The sequence below is a fragment of the Oenanthe melanoleuca genome, chromosome 1A, assembly GCF_029582105.1.
Source record: "Oenanthe melanoleuca isolate GR-GAL-2019-014 chromosome 1A, OMel1.0, whole genome shotgun sequence".
NCBI lineage: Eukaryota > Metazoa > Chordata > Aves > Passeriformes > Muscicapidae > Oenanthe > Oenanthe melanoleuca.
This window is the reverse complement of record NC_079334.1, coordinates 62,478,870-62,500,835: the sequence shown is the minus strand read 5'-3', so window position 1 is coordinate 62,500,835 and position 21,966 is coordinate 62,478,870. Positions and strand designations below refer to the sequence as shown.

The following is a 21,966-nucleotide window of genomic DNA, read 5'->3' as shown; positions in this document are numbered from 1 at the left end:
ACTGACTTTAAAGGTATAGAGGCCATAACTAATTTCCAGCTTGGCCTCTTGTACAATGCAAGCAAAAAGACCTCCCTGTATTAATTCCCACTTTGAGACTAACAGTTTAGCACTACGAATTTAGGAAGTTTCTTTGCACTGGGTTAAAACAAAGGGTCCTGTAGCTCATGTCTGTCATTATTCATTCTCTGACAGAGGTCATCTGTGTGCACTTAAGGAAGCAAAGGTATAACAGTGCAGGAGAGCCCCATCAGCACAAGAAAGTTGCTGCTTTCACGTGTTAAAAGTCAAACCTCAATGGAAAAGCAAACTCTGAAGTCTGGGAGAGAAAATTCATTTTGCAAGACAAACCCATCTCCTAATAATAAAGATGGCATTGTGGGATCTCAGACACATTTTGCCTCCCTCCTATGTGTTGCAAAGAAAAAAGCGTCTCTTTTTGGAACAGACACAGAGCAGACTCTTGTGGAAATAAATGAGGGAGGACAGCTTGGCAAGGACCAGAGAAAAAACCAGCAGCACCATGTTTTCCTCTCTTGCTGACATAGCACCTTGTTTGAGTTCAGCTACAGAGCAGGCTATGAATAAAATTATGACTAAAATTTCAGTCCTGTGATAAACATGGATAAAACTGAGCCTGAACTGCTGGATTCTCACACTAGACATTTAGGTGAGATTCTTTTAATGAAACAGTCAGAATTTATGGTCATGCATGTGATCTGGCTTATTAAAGGCCCTTTTAAAGTCACTTTATTAAAACAACAACAACAAAATAATATTTTTGAACATTATTTATCTCTTCCTACATGTTTTAGATGTCTAAAACAGGCCAGTTGAATCCCTCCTGAAGTGTAATGCTTTGTTTTTATTATGAAATATGATTTTCCAATGATGTAGACCTCCACACTGTGGCTTCAGGTTATGTCTGCCAAGGTGAATCCCACCCTCAAATGCTTCTTTTCCTTAATTTGTATGGAAAAATGAGGCTGTGGAATGAAATGACCAAAAGAATCACCAATTCCTTGGTAGTCACAGAAAAAAGTAAAAGAAGTCACTACAAATACTTTTCTCCCCCAACACCCCCATCCCCTAAAATTTGCAAGCTTTTTCTGAACTGGGGAAAGCAAGATTGTCTTATAGAAGGGACAATGATGAGAGATTCTTGTTCTTCCAGACATCTGAGTGGGAGTCAAGACAGTTTTGGTTTTCTAGAGGGACATGAGACAAATTAAGTATTACTTTCACTGCTGGTATTAATCACAAGCAAAAGTCTCCAATATAAATCCATTCATTTGACTGGAAGTGGAAAGAATTACTTGCCTGCTTAGGAAAGGTTTTTGTGTGGTGTAAGTCTGAAGTGTCTAAGATGAGATGCAAGTATTTGGTTAACTGCAAGGAGTTAGCCAGGAAAACTAATGATACTAGAGACCCAGAGACAAAACATAGTTGAAAAACCAGCTAAGCCTTTGCAGTTGCTCTCCACACACTTGGTTGGGCTGGAGAAACACTTGACCTCACGGGCTTGGGACACAAGATCCTCAGTCTGCAGACAGCAGGAGGTTTGTGGGCAAGAGGAGGAGATCACTGCCTACGTGCCAGGCACCAATCCAGATCCTATTATACTCTCTACAGGCCCAAAGGCCCTCTGAGAAATTGCAATTTTACTCCAGAAGAATGTGCCTGTGCTGAGAAAATAACCCTGTTTTGTAATTTCAGTTATTCTTGCCTGATGCCAGTCTGAAAAAGTCAGCAAGGGTCTTAGAAATTCAAGAGGACCATCTCCTAAAATGCAGGAGGCAAAAAGGAGCTTGCTAGGCAATCTGTCCGCTGAAGGCTCTTGGAAAACTTCAGGGAGGAAAGTGGCTTAGAAACATCAGAAGGACATCATTGTGGAAAGGGAGGATTAAACAAGCAGAGGAAGAGCTCCAGGCCCTAGAGCATGGCTGATCATCAGCAATGAGGACAAGAGCCTTGGAAAAGTCTAAACATACCTCCGACCACCAGACAGTGGCAAGCTCCATCCCTCCATCTCAGAAGAAGGGAAGTGAATTGACCTTGGTACCAAGTGAGGGTGAGCAGGGACCAGGAAAAGGCCACAGTGTGGCATTTTGGAAACCATTGTGGAAATGCCCCAGCCTGAGGTTTGGCCAAGGCTGCTGTCTCCAGCTGCTTTGCTGGAGAAGACCAAGGCCTAGGGAAGAGCAATGAACACGGAGGATAAAGTGTTATCAGTAGCTGTTTACTCAGGAAAGGCTTTGAACCAATTTGTTTTCCTTGCAATAATCAGCTTGGGAAGAACTGTGACCCTGGAAGGAGTTTTTATTGATCATAGCAGAATAGGCCATTAATAGAGAAGAAATTACCAGAGAAGAAGACATTTCTGACATTCTCAATACTGTCTTCATCAAAGCCTTTTCACCAGCAATAGCTCTGTCTTTTACTTATACTCTATTTTATTTTCAAACCAATGCTGTTTTCTTCACCTAACACTAAGTCCTTTACTTTGATAGAAACTAAACATTCCTGTTAATGAGCATAAGAGATAATAATGTGAAGCATTAGTTGGAACCATCACCAACAAAAACTCAATGCCATTTAAAAACATTTAATGCACAGGCTGATGTTTGCTCTCACTAAAGAGCATAAGATTAGAGATGCTACAACTTAGAAAGAAAGCATTATCCCTCTGATGAGACAGTGCTTTCCTTTGTACTAATCACAGAGTCTAAACCATATCTTTGTATCTATTTCTTATGTTAAAAACCCTAACAGAATGTTCCTGTAAAAGGTGACAAAGGAAAAGAAACAATCATTGGACTCTGTTTTTTTCAGGAGCATCACTTTGAATCTTTCCAGAGGCAATGAATGTTTCATGGCTTGATGGCCAAGTCAGCAGACTGGAAGATCTCTCAGACTGAGAAGTGTGCCAGTTTCAGACCACTAGAGAAGGCATAGATACACTGGTCTGGGACTCACAGTTTCCCAAATCCAATCAGCAGTCTCAGGTTCATCACAGTTGTGCCCAGACCAGATTGTAAGCAAAGCTGCATCAGGCTCACAGGGTGAGAAATTAACTGGGATGAAAGAAATTCTGCGTCAGTCATTAGCTAAAGCAGAAATAAACTTAAACCATAAAAATAAATATTTAGGCTAGACACTAGGGGAAAATGTTCTTGTCATAATGGTACTGAGGCACAGGGACATGCTGTCTGGGAGAGTTGTGTAGTCTTTACCTTCACAGATTTCAGGAAAAAGTAATCTTTTTCCAGGAGTGACACAACAATACTGACTCTGCTTTGGGGCAGGAGATAGATTGAATTGTCTCTTCTGGCTTTATTTATGTTGCATAACCCCTATATTTCCTGTATTTACAGACTATCTCTGTCCTTGGAGCTTGTAAAGTGCAGTTACACTGATTTACACTAGTAGGGGGATTGGGACAGGTCATGACTCATGGTCTCATGCCATCAGCTCCTCTTCCTCCTGGTGATGGCCAAGCTCAGAGTGCAGCAGCACTCTCAGTGAGAGGGGCAAGTGAGATGTTTTATTACAGTGCAAAGATTTTGCTGCAAAGTCCTCTCTACTGCTGGAGTAAGAGTGAGGGAAGGAAGAGGCTGACTTTGAAAGCCCAAAACTGCAGATGTTATTATCTCTTGAAACTATTAAATGATGGAAGTGAAGCACTCCTGACAAATTGAACAGCACTGCCAGTTGCTGTAACATAGTCCAGCTCCACTTTTTGCTGCTAATTTATCACAATCTAGTATTTGACCCACTGAATCATGAATTAAATTTTTATAAATTCGTGAACTATTTATACTGTTTGAAAAATCAATATCTTTTTATTGTTCACCTGATTTAGGACAGATAAAAGGAATATTTCAGTATTCTCTGGGGTCAGTGCAGAGAGGCCTTGAATGATGAAAGACACAGTATCTTTTGAATGGAAGAAAAACTTCAGGAAAGAAAGGAAAGAGTGTAATTTACATGATATATCCTTCCTATCCATGACATGAATATTTTTTCACAAACTCATGACAAAACATAATGTCCTTTTAGAAGACAACATCTAATTTTTTATCACTCTTTAAGAAGGAATTATTAATTTGGAAAAACTTTTCTGTCTGAATTTCTTTGCATTTTGTATGAACCATAAAACCTCAAAGGAGTTATTTGAATTTCAATACCATCTCACAGTTTTATTAAAATATACTATAACCCTGCTTTAGTAATTAACATGAAGATAGAACTTTTAGTCTAAAAATTGAAATCTCTCTTGTTATTTCAGATTTTCCCTAAGTATGCTTTTGATTAAATAATTACTGAACAGCAGTGTTAACAATTTATCTGTGATAGAGAGCACATCACAAATTTCCTACTCATGTTCCTGCAGTTTGTGCTTTTGCTGATGTGTTTTATGAGTATTTATTAAAGATGATGCCTTGAGTTAATAACATAAACTACCTACTAGTTTCATAATCATCACTGCAGTGCAGAAAGCTTCAGAGTTACAGAACTTCTGCATTGACGACGTCAACAGATTTACTGCATTCATTTCCTTATGCAAATATTCCAAAGCCACACAAGTTTCCAGCCTTGTACAGTGTGCAGGGTATCAAAGCCTGTGAACATGCAGAGTGGACTTTAAAGCTGACAGCACCAGTCATGCTGCTCCTTCCTTTCTTGTTTCTCTGTTGTCCTAATATTAGAACTCATTTAATGCTTGGGTTTGCAGACACAGAGGGGTTTCTGCACAGCCCCTACAGCAAAATGAGAGACTGCTCATGGTCTTTACATGATGTGTCTGTCTTCACTGAACCACTCACAAGGAGTCTGCCTGTGAACTAAGCAGAGACTTGGGATCCATTCTTGCCCTGTATACATGATTTGCCCCTGCATGTCAGAGCTTGCCTCTCTCTTGCAGCAGAACCTTGTTTGCTCCTGCAATTTGTCCATTTTCCCCTCTCTTCCCCAAGAGGAGTGTGATGCTCTGACTGCCTCTGCTGCACCTCACCACCAGAGGTTTGCAAAACACAGACCTGGGACAGGAGCCCTGAATTATGTTCAGGTCACTGAGAGAAGAAGAGGGTTTGATCTTGATCTTCCTTTGCTATTACCCAAATCAAGATCAATTTTATTTATGTCTTATCTAACTAATGTCTCGGGTAACTTTTTTCTAGACACTTTGGTAACAGGAATTCCTCAATTCCCCAGCAGTTTATTCTGCCTTATTCCTTACAATTAAAAGCTTTTCCTGAGGTCTAGTCTTCTGTGTGACAGTTTAAGCCTTTTACTTACCTGTGACAAGTCTATTTGTTGCACACAATTCTCTATGCTGATACTCCGTGCACTCCAAGAGATTTATAGTCTTTCTTAAAACATAATTCTGAAAACTGGACACCATACTCCAAAAGTGGCCCTACTAGTGTTGAGTAGAAATTAAGTTTTATAACCTATATTGTGAAGACAATATTCCTGCTTATTAATCCTAGTAGAAAATTTCCTTTTTCCACAGCAATATGATACCATGGTGTTGGGTCATGCTCTGCTTCAGAGCTTCTATAACCTTAAACCTATTCCTGTTGCACTGCTACATGGCCTGGGGCTCATTTCCCATATTTGTGGTGACATCTTTGTGAATAATTTTATGATAAGTCTGTTTTCCTCCAAGGATTACTTTGAAAGTCAGAATCTGACAATATTAATGTGTAACTGATCAGAAAAAAAAAAATTTACTTTTTGGAACTTGGAAGACATGATAATCAATTTAGCTATCAATAACTCTCTGTCTACTTCTGTGGCAAACAGATAGTCAATTACACATCAAAATAATGTAAAAAAACTAATACATAATAATAGTCAGCAATCAGCAATAAAGTTTAGGTCAATTCTTTTGGTCAGGTACAGTCTGGACCACTTTCATTGAACACTGCATAGAACTATGCATAATTTTGCAGAAAAATATGTCTTAATTAAATATGGAGAGTATCTGGAATCAATACAGATGGAGAATGCACTCACATTAATCTTATTGAAAGAATTTACATTTTATTTTAGGAGAAGAGCAGTACAGAGAGTTCCAGTCACATCCTGAAGTCCTTCTGCTACTGCTCTCATGGAAGTTTTGCTTGAGAAAAGACTATAGGATGCACGACCAGCAATTCAAGAGAGCTTTTTTTAATTAATAAATAAGCATAGGTGAATTAATACATGCAAAATAATTCTGGCATGGATAATAATGGAAACAGCAGAAAAAATACTGAATGGATTAGCACACTTAATTGGTCTTAGGTTGTCTAATGAACAATTAGCCTTGTGTTTAATCCCTCTCAATCCATTTGTCTTTGCAGCTCTGAGTCTCTAAAGATAAACATGGATCATTCCAAGTGTGCTTTTATTTTTGAAAACTACTTATATTAGTATTTAATTGTAATCATTGGTATTGAAACCATCTCATAAATGGGAATGGACAAAAATGGGACATACTAGAGGACCTATTACTTGGTGCTTTAAAAAAAGTGTTGCAAAAGAATTGCAGCACTCTAAAATACTACTGTGATAAATCCTATCAATTAAATAGAGATGGATCTACCTGGAAACTGTATTTTTAAGGCCTTAGGAACACACTGTTGACCATTCAATAAGTGGCATTACAATGCCAGGCCCTGCTGACCATGATCAGACAGTGAATCTTAGGTGCTTGATTTATTTATTATGATCTAGGTTCAAGAGCCAACATATCAGATGAGTATTTGGGGTTGCCAAGTGGAAAGAAAAAAACCCATCCAGATGCATCCCTGGGTTGCCTGAATATGCCTCTATGTGTCTCCCTATCCCAGAATGTAAAAATTTCTCTCACATGGACACCAGTCTTCCCTTTCACCCAGTGCACCCAAGGAGTGATTATTTAACTATCCCAACATGACCAAGTTAGACAGAGAAAAGGGACTTGTGCCAAAGTCAGGCCAGTTAAATCTTCAGAGCAGCTTCTTACCTGTTCAGGGGGAATTCAAGGCTTGGAAGTTAATGGTCAGGAAAAAGTGAGTTGGACTGGATGTGTTTTAATCCACTGAGATATATTAAAACAGCATGTTAATTAATTTGAATTCTAGAGGAAACATTTTATTGCAATATTAAGCTGCTCCATGAATTACTGCAGATACATAAGCTTTTTACTTTTTCCTTCCTGAGGTTCTTTTTTCCTTTTTTTTTTTTTTTTTTTTTTTTTTTTTAGCAACAACTAATACTCTTTTATGCATGGACCTAACAGATGTAAAAGGTTCTCTAAGGAGCCTTTGGAACAAGTACCTGTGGCAGCTTCATTAGGGCCTCTCTGACATTATCCACCTCCTGGACATTTTGGGAAATATTCTAGACTGGCCAGGGAAAAGTTTGAGTCTTAATAAAAGAAGAGAAATTAAACAAGTGAGGCACAACGTGTGTCTAAGGGTCATGAAGCTCTGGATTCTTGCCTAATGCCACATTCATCAGGCTTGATGTAGGTGAGCTCTTTGCAGCAGCAAAGTCAAACATCTCATTTGAGACCTGACTGTGATTATGAGCTGAGAGCACGAGCAGCTTCTGCCCTCCCATGGGCCTGCAGCTGGAACCCCCAGATGATCCATCACACATCTGTATCCATCACTCAGCTCTGCATCCCTCATCATGCTTGGAGCTGGTCTGGAGCTTCCCCTCTGCAAAGGCTCCTGCACACTTCACATGGTGGACAATGCAGCAGCCAAGCATCCCCTCTCCTCAGCAGAGACTGAGCCAAGAAAAGCCACAGCCCACACAGACCCTTCTGCCAAAGACAAAGCAACAGGTTGTTCAAACTGCCTTGAACATTTTTCTTCTGAAATATTAATGTGGATGTGAGAGCTGACAATCACTGGGTTGTAGGTAGATGTGGTTGCAAACAAGGAATGACCATGAGGAGTCAAGAAAAAATACAGCAAATTGAAATGTGACAGGACAAGGACTTCACTGTGGCTCTGTGCAGCTCCTGAGGGTTCTTTGGGTGAAATCTGACTGGAGTGAGGCTTGGAGAACAGAAGAAAGAAATGATACAAAGGATTTCTGTGAGAAATTCAAGACAAGGGAAGTCAAGCCTTTCCTTGTCTGTACTCATCTTTTGGGTATGGGTCCAGATGAGCTACTGGAGAAGGCAAAAAGGAAAACAGCAAGAAAAACAAGCTACTTTAAAAAGCAAATATCAAAAGAAAACCAGTTATGTCACTGAGTCAGGAGGAGATGACTGAGGAGAACATTACCTAAATGAACATTAAACAGCCAAAATCTAATCCCTTTGCAATATAAAAGGCTGGAATGGAAAAGAAGATACTGAATTGCTTCAAATTTCCATATTAGAGAGGATAAGAGTGATAGGCTTGTGAAAAGTCAGATTTAGTTTAACTTTTGGAGACCTTCTGTCCATAAGAGCACTGAAGCACTTAAGATATATACTTTTGCAGGAGGCTGGGAGATGTCTGTAATTGCAGATTTTAAGGTACTCATTCAACAAGTATTAGTTAATAAAGACCTAAAGACAGTTTATGCCACCTTTGGAGGGGGAGATGGATCAGATAAGGTCCTTACTGGTGTCATTATCTGTGGAACTATAAATGCTGCATTCAGGCAAAGGGAACGTTGTGTACAATCTTTGAAAATGAAGAGTCTCACATAAAAAGGGCTCCTTTCCATCCATTTCTACCCTAATGGACACTGCACTCTCTCAGGATAAGTTCTAATTGGAACCTTGTGCCCTTGCCAGGAAATCACAGGGACTAAGAAACCCTATTACTCTGCAGCTGCTCCCTGGACATTGATTTAAGGTAGTTAGGTCTAAATGCAACTATTTGTCTGCTTCCTTCCTTAAAAAAAAGTGGAATAGACAGGCAGGTAAGTAGAAGTAATGTAAGACTTGAGTTCATCTTACCTACTGGCCAAAATACCTACATTTTAGGGAGTGGGAGCATCTCCCAGAGAAAAGCAGCCAACAGGGCATGGCTGGGTCACACTCCTTGCTGCTGCAAGCTTCAATTTACATTCCAACCTTTGGCCAAAAACCTGATACACAAATTAAATCTCAGCTCCCAGGACCTGATGTTAACTCCAGACTAAACTCATCTTTTCTTCATACTGAATAATGCCACTGGGGATATGTTTATCTGAGCTTGATACTCAAGGTAATAGCATTAATCACTAAGCTTTGTCCTGGATAGCTGCTTCTGGGAAAAAAAATCTTGTCTAGGTGACTGATATTATTGAGAATTTCATAATCCTTAGAAACCTCAAAAATGTCAATGACACAATAAAAATAAAGCATCAAACCTTATTCATCAGAAGCCTCTAATGCTGTTGAAGTGTCTGATATTTCCAAGAGTTTTTCAGTCTCTGAAACTGTTAAAATAGGAACACCTTTCCCACATTTTCCTTGCCTTTAACAAATGATGGTTCTTTTAACCTCCTTCTCCCCTCTTTGTTTGCTCAGAGGATCAAAGCCTTTTTATTTATTTCTTTTTCCTCCCAAGCAGTTTCTGGAGTGTTGAAAAAGCACCACCAGTATACTGAGTTTACATTACAAACAAGTTAAAATTCCCAGTCTGGCAGAGCTTTTCTCCTAGGATACCAAGGAAAGCAAAGTTCAGCTAAACTGCACAATTAATCAGAGATCACTTCTGAGTGAAGAAGAAAAGATTGCTTTAATCAGAGCTGTTCTCCTCCTAAAGTCCATTTCAGAAAGGAAAGTTATTATTCTCTGAAAGTTATCTGATTTTATTTGTATTCCTGGAGTTACTCCATTAAGTCATGTTCCCTTTTCACCCATAAAATCATCTCAATGAATCAGCTGTGGGATTGGCCATATGTAAATGCACCTTATGACAGCTACAATGACAATGGACAAAAAAGACATGGGCTGAATGTTGCTTTTGTTGGAACAGCAGTGGGGTTTATTCTGCTTTTAAGATCTGAGGTAGACTGTTTATTTCTTTTTTTGGTTATGAAGTAAATGCCTTTTTTCTTTTTTTTTTTTTTTTTTTTTTTTTTAGGTAAATGTATTTTGTGATACTGATAAAGCAACCTGAGCAGAATGGTTTAGGAGTATTTGGCTAAAACAGACTTGAGTGCTGCTCATACAATTGCTTCCTTTTCCTCAACTTCTGCCTGATAACTCAACCTGACCATCCATCAGTGTAGGATGAACTTGCACCTGTTTAATAAAAGGCATTGTCTGCTGATCTCTGTTATTGCCAGCTCTCTTCTAAAGCCATGGTGGCTGCAAGGAGCAAAATGAGCAGCACAATTAAGAGATCCCAAAGGAATACAAAGAAATGCTTGCAAGAGAGATTTAACAAGTGTTCTTTTGTGTGTTCTTACAGTGTTTGGGAAATATCTAAGAAGATTCCTATAAACTTTGTAAATTTTCTAGTAAAATATTGTTTTATGGACACGTATTTCATAACAAGGAAAACAAGAAATTTAATAGTCTCTATGCAAATAACAAACTGTAAGGTTTATTTGGTGTTGTAAGGAATCCTTTTCACACAATTTTGCCAAGATTTAATCCAATATTAATACATTGATGCCTGATGTGGGTGTTTTTCTCCCCTGCTTTTTGCAAGGCAGAGTTAAATACTACGAATTGCTGCAAAGGTAAAATCAAGACATTTAATTTGTGGTATTAGAGAAACTTCTGGAAGTTTTACAATGGAATCAAATGCAGTTTCAGTTGACACGTAGTGAAGAATGTCTTTCTGACTGACTAAAGGTTTGTAAAAAGGCCATTAAAATCTATGAAAAAAGGTGATATAAAGCAAAGAAGTCCATAGTCATATTCTTGACTGGTGACACTCAACAATCAAATACACATATAATCTCACCAAAAACTATATGGAAGCTTCTTGAAAACTGATTTGTCATGGCAAAACCAATTATATTTTTACATAAAATATCAATTTTTAAATGGTCTTGCAGAGAAAGATAACTTTTGACATTTCCTAGTCACATGAGCTGATCCATGCATATTATTTTAATATCTCAGCACGGAACCCTACATGTGTTACTGTATAATATTTTTATCTTTCTTTTTTCTCCATCCTTTTGTCTATTTATCAGCTTTCTCTTGTCATAAAAATACGTGATGACACATATTTTATGATGAGAAATAATAGAATAGATAGATAAATGAAAGACAAATAGATAGATAAATAAATAGATAAATAGAATAGATAAATGAAAGGGGAAAATTAATCATTCTATGGGTTCTAGAATCCTCCCTAAAATTTGTTTCTTGTTTTTTGTCACATTTCTTGCTATGTGAGTCTAACAGTAGGGCAGCCAATTTCTCCTAAGCATTACAAATGTAATATTTTTAAACACTAGCAGAGCATGTCTTCTCATGCTTTCCTGATAATTTCTTCACTCTATGGTGCAACCAGTGTGAATTAAATTAATAATAACAATATAATATCTAATGACTACAAAGCAATATAGAAATTGCTAGGCAGCAAGTACTGTATCCAAAAATACCTCAGCCAAAAATCTCTTACAAAACACACATGTAGAAATGTTCTCTCAAGCACAGCTGCAGGTGCCCCATGGTGGAGACCTGGTTGGGGACAGTTTGGGATCTAAGGAGACTTAATCACAGCTGTGATATGGAAAATAGAAAATAGACACCCATCCTGATGTGGTGAGCTGCACTTTTAACTGCTCAAGGTCAACAAGGTCAATACTGGTCTAGGAGCCTCTCAGAGAACCCTAAATTTGCTTTCTATAGGACTTCTTTCCTCACCAGGGAAAACCTCCATTCCTACAGCAGAGACAATTTCTGTACCAGCCCTACTATTACATGTCTGTGCAGCAGGGAGTCACACCACTGATGGAACAATATTTAGGAACTTTGAGGGCTGAAAAAATTTAGGAATATATTTAGGGATAAATTTTAGGAATTTAGGTGTGAAACAATATTTTGTAAGAGTTTCAAATGGTGTCCTGATCCTACACCTCAGAATGGTTTGACCACACAGCATTCAGAGCCTGTTGCAATGTCCCTTTAGTGTTAGATTTGGCATCTGACACATTAATTTTGAAGAGGTTTAGAATCTCTCAGTAAAATCAGACAGCCCCTTGCTGCCCACTTATCTCAGCCAACCTCTGCAGGGCTGATTCCAGAGAAGAATCCCACTGTGCTGGATGCCAGGCAGGGGGAGCTGCCTGCAGCATCCTCCTCACAGGGCAGGGCAGGGCAGGGTCTGTGCCAGCTCTACAGCATGCCCTTGGAGTCCCAGCCAGCACAGCCCACAGAGCTGAGGCTGTGCAGAGCCCAGGGCATGCAGGCATGTCCTTGTGTCCCTTCTCCAGACACAGAATTTAGGTAACACAGAAATTGTCCCTGGTTTGTGTGTGGGCTTGTTCCATGGGAGTGGAAGCTAATGTTGAAGTTTTTTACTCTATTTCTCAGCTGAGGGTGCTGTCAGGCTCTATATTCTGCACCTTTTTATTTCTCTCTGTCTTCCACCAGCATGTCATGTTCTAGACAAAGATTTTTCTCACTTTTCAGGTTCCCTTCAGCTCTTTTCTCCTGGCAACCCCAGGCCCAGCTCCTTCTCTGTACCAGTGGGAGGTGACTTTTCTGTACCTCCCACATCCTTTGATACTCTTTTCCTTCCTTTTTTTTTTCCTTCTGTCAATCCCTTCTCCCAGCCTTTGTCAGTGTTTTTCCTCTGATGTCATGCCAGTCCCAATCCTTTCATTTTGCTTCCCTATTTTATTCTTCCCTTTGTTCTCTCCTCAAGCACTTCTCGTTTTCTCAAGATCATTTTTGTTTCTTCTCACTGGCATACTCTACCTCCCCTATTCAGCACCCCTTCTTTTAGGTACCCTGTTCCTTAAAGGGTACTCTAAACTAGCACGTTCATCCTTCTTCACACAAAAACCAATTATCCCATTATTTCTCCTAATACAGCTCTGTCCTATGAATTTGCTGACTTTGTGGCCATCCACTTAGCTTTTGACTTCTCTCTTGTGTAGACTTGCTCAGTTTTCCTCTGGAGTTTGACAATGTCTCCATTGACTTCACCACCTTCATCTGACTTAAAATCTCTTCTTCCCACAATAGTCTTATCATTTAATTTACTTTTTTTCCAGCTTGAATAGTCATTTGAGTATCTCTACTGATGTTTTTTTCCCTTTTTTATCAAGCAATTTTCTTCCCTTTATTTCTCCCATTTTGTCTTGTACAGAGATATTTTCCTCAATCTTTTTTTTTTTTTTTTTGTTTTCACAACTTTTTTCCTTTCTCTATTCACTTTTCCTAATGGAGAATTTCAAGGTCTGACAGCATCCACCGAAAAGTTTATCAGCAATTCCCTCTCTACACACCTTGCTTGGTGCATATTTGATCTAGTTTATGTTCTTGGGGATCATGCTGCATCCCTTTGGATGCACTGGGAAAGGTCAGGTCATCAGTGCCACCAAGTCCAAGCCACTTGCCAGACTTTCAGGGAAGGCTGCCTCAGTAACTGGGGTTAAGGCCATGCTTTTGCACATGCAAATGTTGGGTCTTGGACAGTTTGGAAAAACTGCTAACCTGATTCTTACATTTTTGGGAAAGCCTGTTGATTTACATGAAGAACCCATATGTTCCTACACAAGCAGTATCATTGCTGACTATGTAAATACTCCCATAATCTCAGCATAGCTATGAAAACCAACATGATAATTGTTCCAACTACATAATTTTATATTTGAGAGGATCAATATCAGATAAAAGCAACATAGTTCTAAAGCCATTTTTTAATATAAACTGCTGTAGCTCTTGTAACTTCTTTTCTTTTTGACTTTGATAGATTCACAGGGATTTACCCCCCATGAAAATTTGCTGCATTACTCTTAAAAGGCAGCTGGAAACAATAGAAACAAGACAGTATATTTCTTGCAGTATTTTTGAAAATCTGCACATCCCTGAAATAAATGTCTGAAAACCTCTTAAGACAATAGATAAACCAGCAAATCCATTGAGATCACACAGAGCATTCTGGGCTTACCTGAAGAAAGAGACCTGAAGAAATTGCACTAATCTGCATTAGTTAAAGCACTCCTAACAATGAACTGTGGCTTAGTCCCAGTGGAAATACTGACAATTGCATTGAGGCTATTCCCAGCCATCATTGTGCCTTAGAGGATTTTTTTTTCTTTTGTCATTTTACTTCTACTGCTAAATAAACTCAGGATTTTCCGTCAATCTTTATTTTCATAAAATGAAATGTGCTCCAGTTGTTTTTTTTTTCTGTCAGTTCAGGGCTGGATTGTCAGATTGAAAATTGTCTTGCCAAATTCATAGCAAGAAATAGTCACAGGCAGAGATTTAGGAGGATGGTACCACTGGAGGATACTGCCCTCCTTTCCTGCCACCTCTGGACCCCAGGTTCAGATTCTCCCTCTTTGTTGGCTGTGGATACTCCTTCATTGCAAATGCAGCCCACTCAGGGATTAAAGCACAGATTTATTCTCCACACTAGGAGAGAGCAAGAGGACAATCTTCTCTTTAGCTCTCTGACCTGGACTAAGTTCTTGATTAAGCTTTAAACCAGCTCTCATTTTTATGCCAATAAGCAGAAAAGTGCCCCAACAGTCAATATTACATCAACTTCACAAGAGCTAATGTAGCTTTCCATAGTTATACACATTCCCACACAGTAATGCTGTCTGACCCTGGAGAGGGTCAAACACCTTGGTGGTGTTCTGTGGCATCCTGAGAGTGACTTTACCAATGACAAAAATTTGTACTAACTGATCAATAACTATAGTACAACAAGTTGGAGCAAACAAGGTGCAACAATCCTGATAAAATTTTATTAGACTTTGGAGACAGCTTTCAAAAACTGATCAGAGAATGAAGTCCCTTCAGCAGGATGCTGTTGGCAAATTTAACAGCCTCATAGACAGGATCACACCCTGTGAAACCTTGAGGCTGGATTCTCAAATTGCACTGCTAAACCAGACTTCTGGTGGGTGCACACCTCATGTGACACACCTGAATACTGGTAGGCAAACAGAGAATTTAGCCCACTGGCTTTAAAGGTAAAATTGCACTTTGACCCTGGCATAAGCAACATTAGGAATAGGTCTTTCATGCATTAGAGTATTCTATATAGGACTCTGTGAGCCACAGCACAGTTTATATTCTGTAGGACACTGCCATGGGCGAGTTGTGTTCACACAAAACATCCAAATTGTTCTTTCTTTAATGCCACTACATGTCCCTACACTGCCTTCATTTCCAAATTCAGCTCCACTTATGTAACACAGACCACTGAACTGGATGATAGCATTGTTTGTAATGTATTTATTTTATTTTGGCTTTCCAGTCTGATTTAGTACTTTGCTTTGTCATATTTATTTAACTGTAAAAACATTATTTGAATCCAGAAAGATGCTTTACCCCTGCATCTTGCTTTAGATCCAGTCTTTCAATGATAAAATTAGAATCTTACTCCTAGACAAGGTGTCAACATTTGTGTAAAAAAAAACTTTATTCCTTTATTTGTAGAAGCTTATAAGTAGGTCATCAACACAAGTAACCCTGGCAAACATCAACAGTGATTAGAAAAGCCTGGATTCAGGATGAAAGTCTAGTTTTAATTTACGTCATACCTATGCCATTTTACTTGTTTTTAAGTTACAGAGCAACTAATATGTTGTCTATTTTGGAGTGTTTTATATTTTATATATAAAAGAGGGCTCTAGAAATACTGAGAGTAGTGGACAGCATTATTCTTAAAACAAACCCCTAACAAACAAACAAACAAACAAGAAAAACTCACAGAACTTAAAGTATGAAATATTCTAGTAGAGGAAAATTAACTTGCATTGCTCTTCAAATAATCAGTTCATTAAAATGGATTTGCATGAATTGTTACTGATTTCATTCAAAGGTTGAACATTACAGAAGTGTAAATTTTCTATTACCTTAATTATGAATCAAATTAGCTTAATGTGCAATTTTTCCCAATATAACTGGAGAAATTACCTTTTCTTATAATTAATTTATCAGCATAAATAATAGCAGAAGTCATCATGATTTAGATGCATTTCAAGAAAATGAAAACCATAATTTTCCTAAAATATGTATTTGATCAGGTGGGTTGTGTGATTTTCAAATTGTTTTCATGAATATTTAATCAACATGAGACATATGCAAGCTGAAATAGGTACCAGTCTGTGTCCCAGGCTGTTCTGTTTCACAGCCTTCCAATGGAGTGTTTTTAAAGGCTGATTTAACTGATTAAAAAAAAAAAAAAAGCAAAACAGCAACAACAAAATAAAGAACTAAAATAATCTTCAGCAGGTGGCATAAACTGAGAAGAAGCCACAAAACTCACAAACTACCAGCAAATCCTTAGTTCAGTTCAATGCAGTATTGGTGAGATGCCTGTCTAGTTTTTCATTAATTGCTTGAGTTTTGTCAAGATTGCTGAAATACAGGGATGGCTACATAAAATGATCCATTGAAACAGTGTGATAATGTGAGGGATAAAGCCCCCAAAATCCAACTCTCTCCCCCCAAATCCTAGCTATACACTGACACAGAGATGCACTTTCTCACACCCACGTGTCCCAGCAGATCCTGTGGCTGGCACACACACAGAGGAAGGCACGAACCCACACACCTCTAGGTCTACAGAGGGTTAGATAAACACTGTCCAGGAATAAAAACCACATTCCTATGAATCTGCACGTATAAAACACCCACATGCATCCAAGCAAACCCATAAGCACAGATACACACACCTGCACACCCAGACACACGGGGACATGGGCAAGGCACATCCCCAGGCACAGGGTGCCTGAAGCACACACACACCTGCACAGCTGGCTGTGTACTCACATGGACACACAGGTTTGTGGGCAGGTATGTACATGAGGAAGAGTTACAATGGCTGTATCATCCCTGCTAATCTTTCCTTCCTTTCAGAAATAATCCAATTTTAGGATCCTGGAGGTAGCCAAGTCCCTATAGGGGAGATATTCCCAGAGGAGCAAAGCACTTCCAATTTCTTTAAGGTTCCCCATCTTTCTCCCCCTCTCTTCCAGCAGCAGATCCAGGGAGATGAGCTGGGCACTCAGCACAGCTTTCCCAGCTGCTGGCTTGGCTCTTTCTACCCCAGGTTAAGGAAGGGCATAGGATAGCAATTTTAAAAACTCATCCCTTACCCCCAAAGCCTGTGGGAGCAGGAACCTCTGGGCAACATCTGGACACAGCTCCTTTCTGCAAATAACGCCCCCCCCCCACGCCCATCTGTCGACTACAGGGATGCCCCTGAGCCCTACCCTTCCTCTGCAAGTGTAAAAGCCCTAGTTCTCCTCCTGCTCCCCCCTTCCCCTTTTCTCCTGCCCCCCGAATCCCGTCAGGAAACCTCTTCGCAATTCGCCGCTCTAAACTTTTTCCTGGCTGCACAACCCGCAAGCCCCGGGCAGCGGCTGCGCCTGGTCCGGAGGGCAGAACGGGGCGGAGGTGGGCTGCAGGGACCCGGGATGCAGGGATCCGGGCTGCAGGGTGTGGGATGCAAGGAGTGGGATGAGAGGAGATGCGGGATCCGGGGATGTGTGGACCGGGATGCGCGAATTGGAGACGCAGGATGCAGAGACGGGGATGTGGGATGCAGGGAGCAGGGCGCGGGATAACGGCGCCCAGCTTCTTACCGTGCAATGAGGACAGGTCCTGCTGAGGGTCTCCAGCTGCCCCCGGGCATCGCGGGCCTCCCGATGCGCTCCTTAAACATCCACCGGGGAGTCTCACCCCCAAACTTGTGGGAGCCGCTTCCTCCGGGAACAATCACCCTTCCTCCCCCCCACCTTGGATCGGATCCCGATGGAAACTCATCAAGGCCTCCTAAGTGGTCAGAGGTAAGCTGTGAGGGAAGGAGAAGAGGGGGACAACGGGACGGAGAGGTGGTGATCACCAAGCGATGATCCCCTTCCTTTCCCCTCTCCTCTGGAGAACCCGCTTCCCGTTCCTCTGGCCAACTTTGGCTCTGCTCAGCCCGGCAGCGCCTGGGACCGGCGCCGTGAATTGGGGTCCCTTCTCGCTGCTTGGCATCTTTCTAGATTTCCTCTCCTCTCCGGGCAAAGGGGATTGGTGCAAAGCTTTAAATTAGGAGGCGACCTAGAGTTGCAAAGACAGGGAGTGGGAGCTGGCTGGCGTTCGCAGACCGCCTCCCCCGGCGCTCGGCGCTGCGCGCAGGGGCCGGCTGAGCCTTTCCCCTACCATTTATTCATTGGGTGCGCTCCTGGCTCTCACTCTGGAGCCGGCTATCGCTCCTGGCACGGCCGGCAGCGGGGCTGTGGCAGAAGCCCCACGCTGCGGGCTCCCCGCGGCTGTTTAACTGCGCCGCCAGCGCGGGCAGAGCGCAGCCCGGCCCCGGGGGGGACAGGGCTGGGGGGGACGGGACACGGGGACGCTGCTGTAGCCTGGCAACCCTGCATCCCTGCCCGAGCATCCCTCCCCCAGAGCCCTGATTGGCCGGGGCCGGGGCCGGGGCGGGGGGAACACACGCGCTCCTCCGAGGATGCTGCGCCCCGGCACTGCGACTTGTCGCATCCTCCAAAAGCCGGGAGCGGGCAGGGTGAGCGCAGAGCAGCGGGAGAGCCGAGCAGTTCAGGGCGTTGTATCACCGTCCTCCTGCCTTCTCGCTTCCAGCTGGCTTCAGCAATTTGCTTCTGCTCTACATCTCCTAGAAAAAGATTGCATTTTTGTGTGTGTATGTACGTATGTATATATGGGTGGATGAATGGATAAATAGATTGATACAAAGAAAATGTACCAATATATGCACACAAATATATGTATATACACATATTCATTTGTATAGATACATGTATGTGTATTATCCATAGTCTTTATAATATCTCTCTATATTCTAACTCCTATATTGGAAGAGAGAAGAAAAATAGTTACTGAGAAAAGATCACTTCAGGGTGTAGCAAAGCTGGATGCAAAGGGAAAAAGAAAGCTACTTTTTGGCTTGTATATATTTGAAAACCAAAGATTTACATCAGCTGGAGTGTTAACAGAAGGCTGTGGTCCTAAAGACAGAATTAAACCTGGTGAGGTGAGTGGGCTGTAGGAGTCAGTGAGGATGGATGCATTCAGAGAGGGTGAGTTTAAGCCATGCTGCATGGGGCATTGCTGCTGCTATATGTGGCTTCATTGCTTATTCTCTGCTATGGGGGACAGTGAGCAGCTGCTTCCTGCTGGTTGGGTGTAGTATGGAGAGGGTGTCTGTAAAATCCCAATATCTCCCTTTCCACACAGCTCCAGCTGGGACTCTGTGATTTTCTCATTTTTTAACAGGGAGAAGCCCATTGTCTACTTCTCCCTGAATGTTGCCCTGCGCCTTTGGACTCAACCCCAGGCAGCTCCCCCAGTGCTCAGTTAAACCAGGGAAAGAGACACTGCAGTCAGGAGCTGCAATCCAGCAGCTCACATGGGGCCACTATTGTTTCAGCAGCCACGATTCCAGTAAGGAGTTAAGTTAAAGGAAACAAAATAAAATAATCCACTTCTGCTTTGTAATATTTTATGTTTTGTTATTTAACATCTGTTTACTTTTGTGATCTACCATTACATTTGAGCTACTTGGCTAATTTTATGAGCTTTTTCTTTCCTGGAAGCCAAGGACATTTGCTGAGATGTGTGTGTTAAACTGTTTCATTAAGGACTAAAGTTAAGCAGGGAGGAAAATGAAAGGCAGCAGTTCCTCTTGGGTCTACCCTACTTTAGATTGGATCAAAATGTACATGAGACATTGCTATAACATAAGGGCAAACTGGAATGAAGAGAAAACCAGTCTCATATCTTTTGAATCGTAGCACAATTTGACAGATAGGTTCAGAATACAATTTTTTACAGTCCTGCAGGCTGATTTCCAGGAAAGACTAGTGAAAAGAAGGATCTGATTCTGCATTGCTTTGTACCTAGCAATCATGCCCCAAAGTGAGTATGAAGGTAACTTTTTCATTGGGTGGGATGTAAAACCCAGTGTGCATGAAATTGGCCACCACAGGCACCAAGTGGAATTTGGCTGAGAAGGTTTTTCTGATTTGCAGTAGGTCACTTAGAACTGGGGATGTGACCCAGTCATTTGTTCTGTGCTTCAAAAAACATCACTGGTACCAATGGTTTACTCCCTATCCATGCCTGCTGCTGTGCAGCATCTGATATCAGTCCCTAACACTGCTCCTACTTGCACTTGCACATGATCCATGGCTACTGAGAAACAGGAAAATAAACCTGAGCAGTCAAAGATGTAAGAAAAGGCACAAGGGTTTAATTCTCACTTTCTGCAGCCAGTTCTCCTGGCACAACAGGGTCTCATATAAGACAACCTACCCCTGTCTTTCTAAAGCATGATTCTGGAGACCTCATTTCAGTGTATGGCTCTGGAAAACCATGTTTATTTTTGTAGGGAACACAACTGTGCCTCAACTCTCTTTTGGGATAGCACCAGGTGCATCCATGTAGGGTGTTCTGAAGATGCAGCTGGGTACTGAGCCTGGGTTTTCAGTCAGTCAGATGTTCAGGCTTACAGGTACACACAGGGAGACAGTGCAAGGCAACACAAAGATCTCACTGAAGCTCTGGGCTGAGCTGTGTTTGGGTGCTACTGGCAAACCATTCATTTCAGGCTAAATTGAGCACCTCATGCTACACTAGATACACCCACAGAGAGACACAGAAATCAGGCTGTGTAACCTGCCAGGGGACAGCCTGGAGAAAACAATCAACAGCCCTAAATGTCTATGACCTGGATTCAAAGAAGGGGTTTTAATATAAAATGTATTTTTTTTTTTTTGCCTGTGAAACAAAGATGGTGAAGCAAAATTGAATTTTCTGAAATAGGAATTTTGAATTATCTGCTAGTGAAACACTAGTTATATCTTGTTAACAGATCAATTCCTTTGAAATTGAGATCTCATATAACACCAAATTGACTTCACAGAAGGCTTTGATGAGCTGAAGAATTTGTTTTTATAAAACTCATGAATGTGATTAACAGGCTTATCACCACAAATAAACAAATGCATGTCTTTTCCTTACACAGAATTTTAGCATGAACTTCAAGACTGTACACATGGGAACTATCCAATTTTACATTTGACAGGAAGATACTGTACCAGCAAAACACTTTGTAGGGTTCCCTAACTTGCTATAAGCATCTGTTTTGGGACACACTCAAGTTATTTGCTGATTAAAGACTAAAGCAAAGCTCTAGAAAAATTTCAAATGTGCTTGCAAAACCAGTAGAGAAATTACAAATGGGCTTGTACAGCCCAGTCTATGGATTTGGCCCAGCCTACCTGAATAATTCATGAGGCTTATGGTCTTTCCTCCTTTCCTGGGGACCTTACAGAAATGGGCAGGAACAGGGCCATAGATCAATGAGGCTTTTTCAAGCAAATTGCTCCCTGCCACCTGATTTCCAACAGCTCTGCATCTGTTTCCTGTGTGGAAGTGATGTGTGAGTGGGCAGGATCCTGTTCTGTGGCTCTGCCTGAGCTAACAGTTGTGGTCATCACCCCAGGCCAGTCCTGGCTTACCTCTTGGTTTGGGGCACACATCAGAAGCCCCTAGAGATGGTACCATGGGAGCCTGCCAGCCTCAGGGTACAAACCCTGGAAGGTGGTAGTCACAGGGGTCTGGATGTGTCTCACAACACCATAGCCATGTCAGTCTCTGTCTCCTGAGACACAAAGGAGAAAGTTCATCATGGTTGAAGCAGGGATCTACAAAACCCCACACCCACTGGCTCATCCCCACCTGCCAATTGTGAGGGACATGGACATGCTCCAAAGGAACAGTCCAGTGGCTCTCAGCTTTCAGAGGAATGTGGAATCCCTAGGGAAGATCCCCAGTGATGAAGAGTGTACGGGGTGTTGCTCTGTCAGGACCTCATGGATTGC

General features: G+C 41.3%; 1 protein-coding gene across 4 annotated transcripts in view; it reads right to left on the bottom strand.

The window, feature by feature from the left end:
• The window catches only part of GRM3 (glutamate metabotropic receptor 3), a 101,573-nt gene extending 83,102 nt beyond the window's left edge, over nt 1-18,471 (bottom strand). Inside the window, exon 1 of one of the 4 annotated variants that reach the window (XM_056482089.1) lies at nt 17,707-18,471. The gene's annotated coding sequence lies outside the window, so the exon portion shown is untranslated. The remainder of the gene's footprint in view (nt 1-17,706) is intronic. The other 3 variants (XM_056482086.1, XM_056482087.1, XM_056482088.1) reach the window with 3 other exon arrangements.
• Between the last annotated feature and the right edge of the window lie 3,495 nt (nt 18,472-21,966).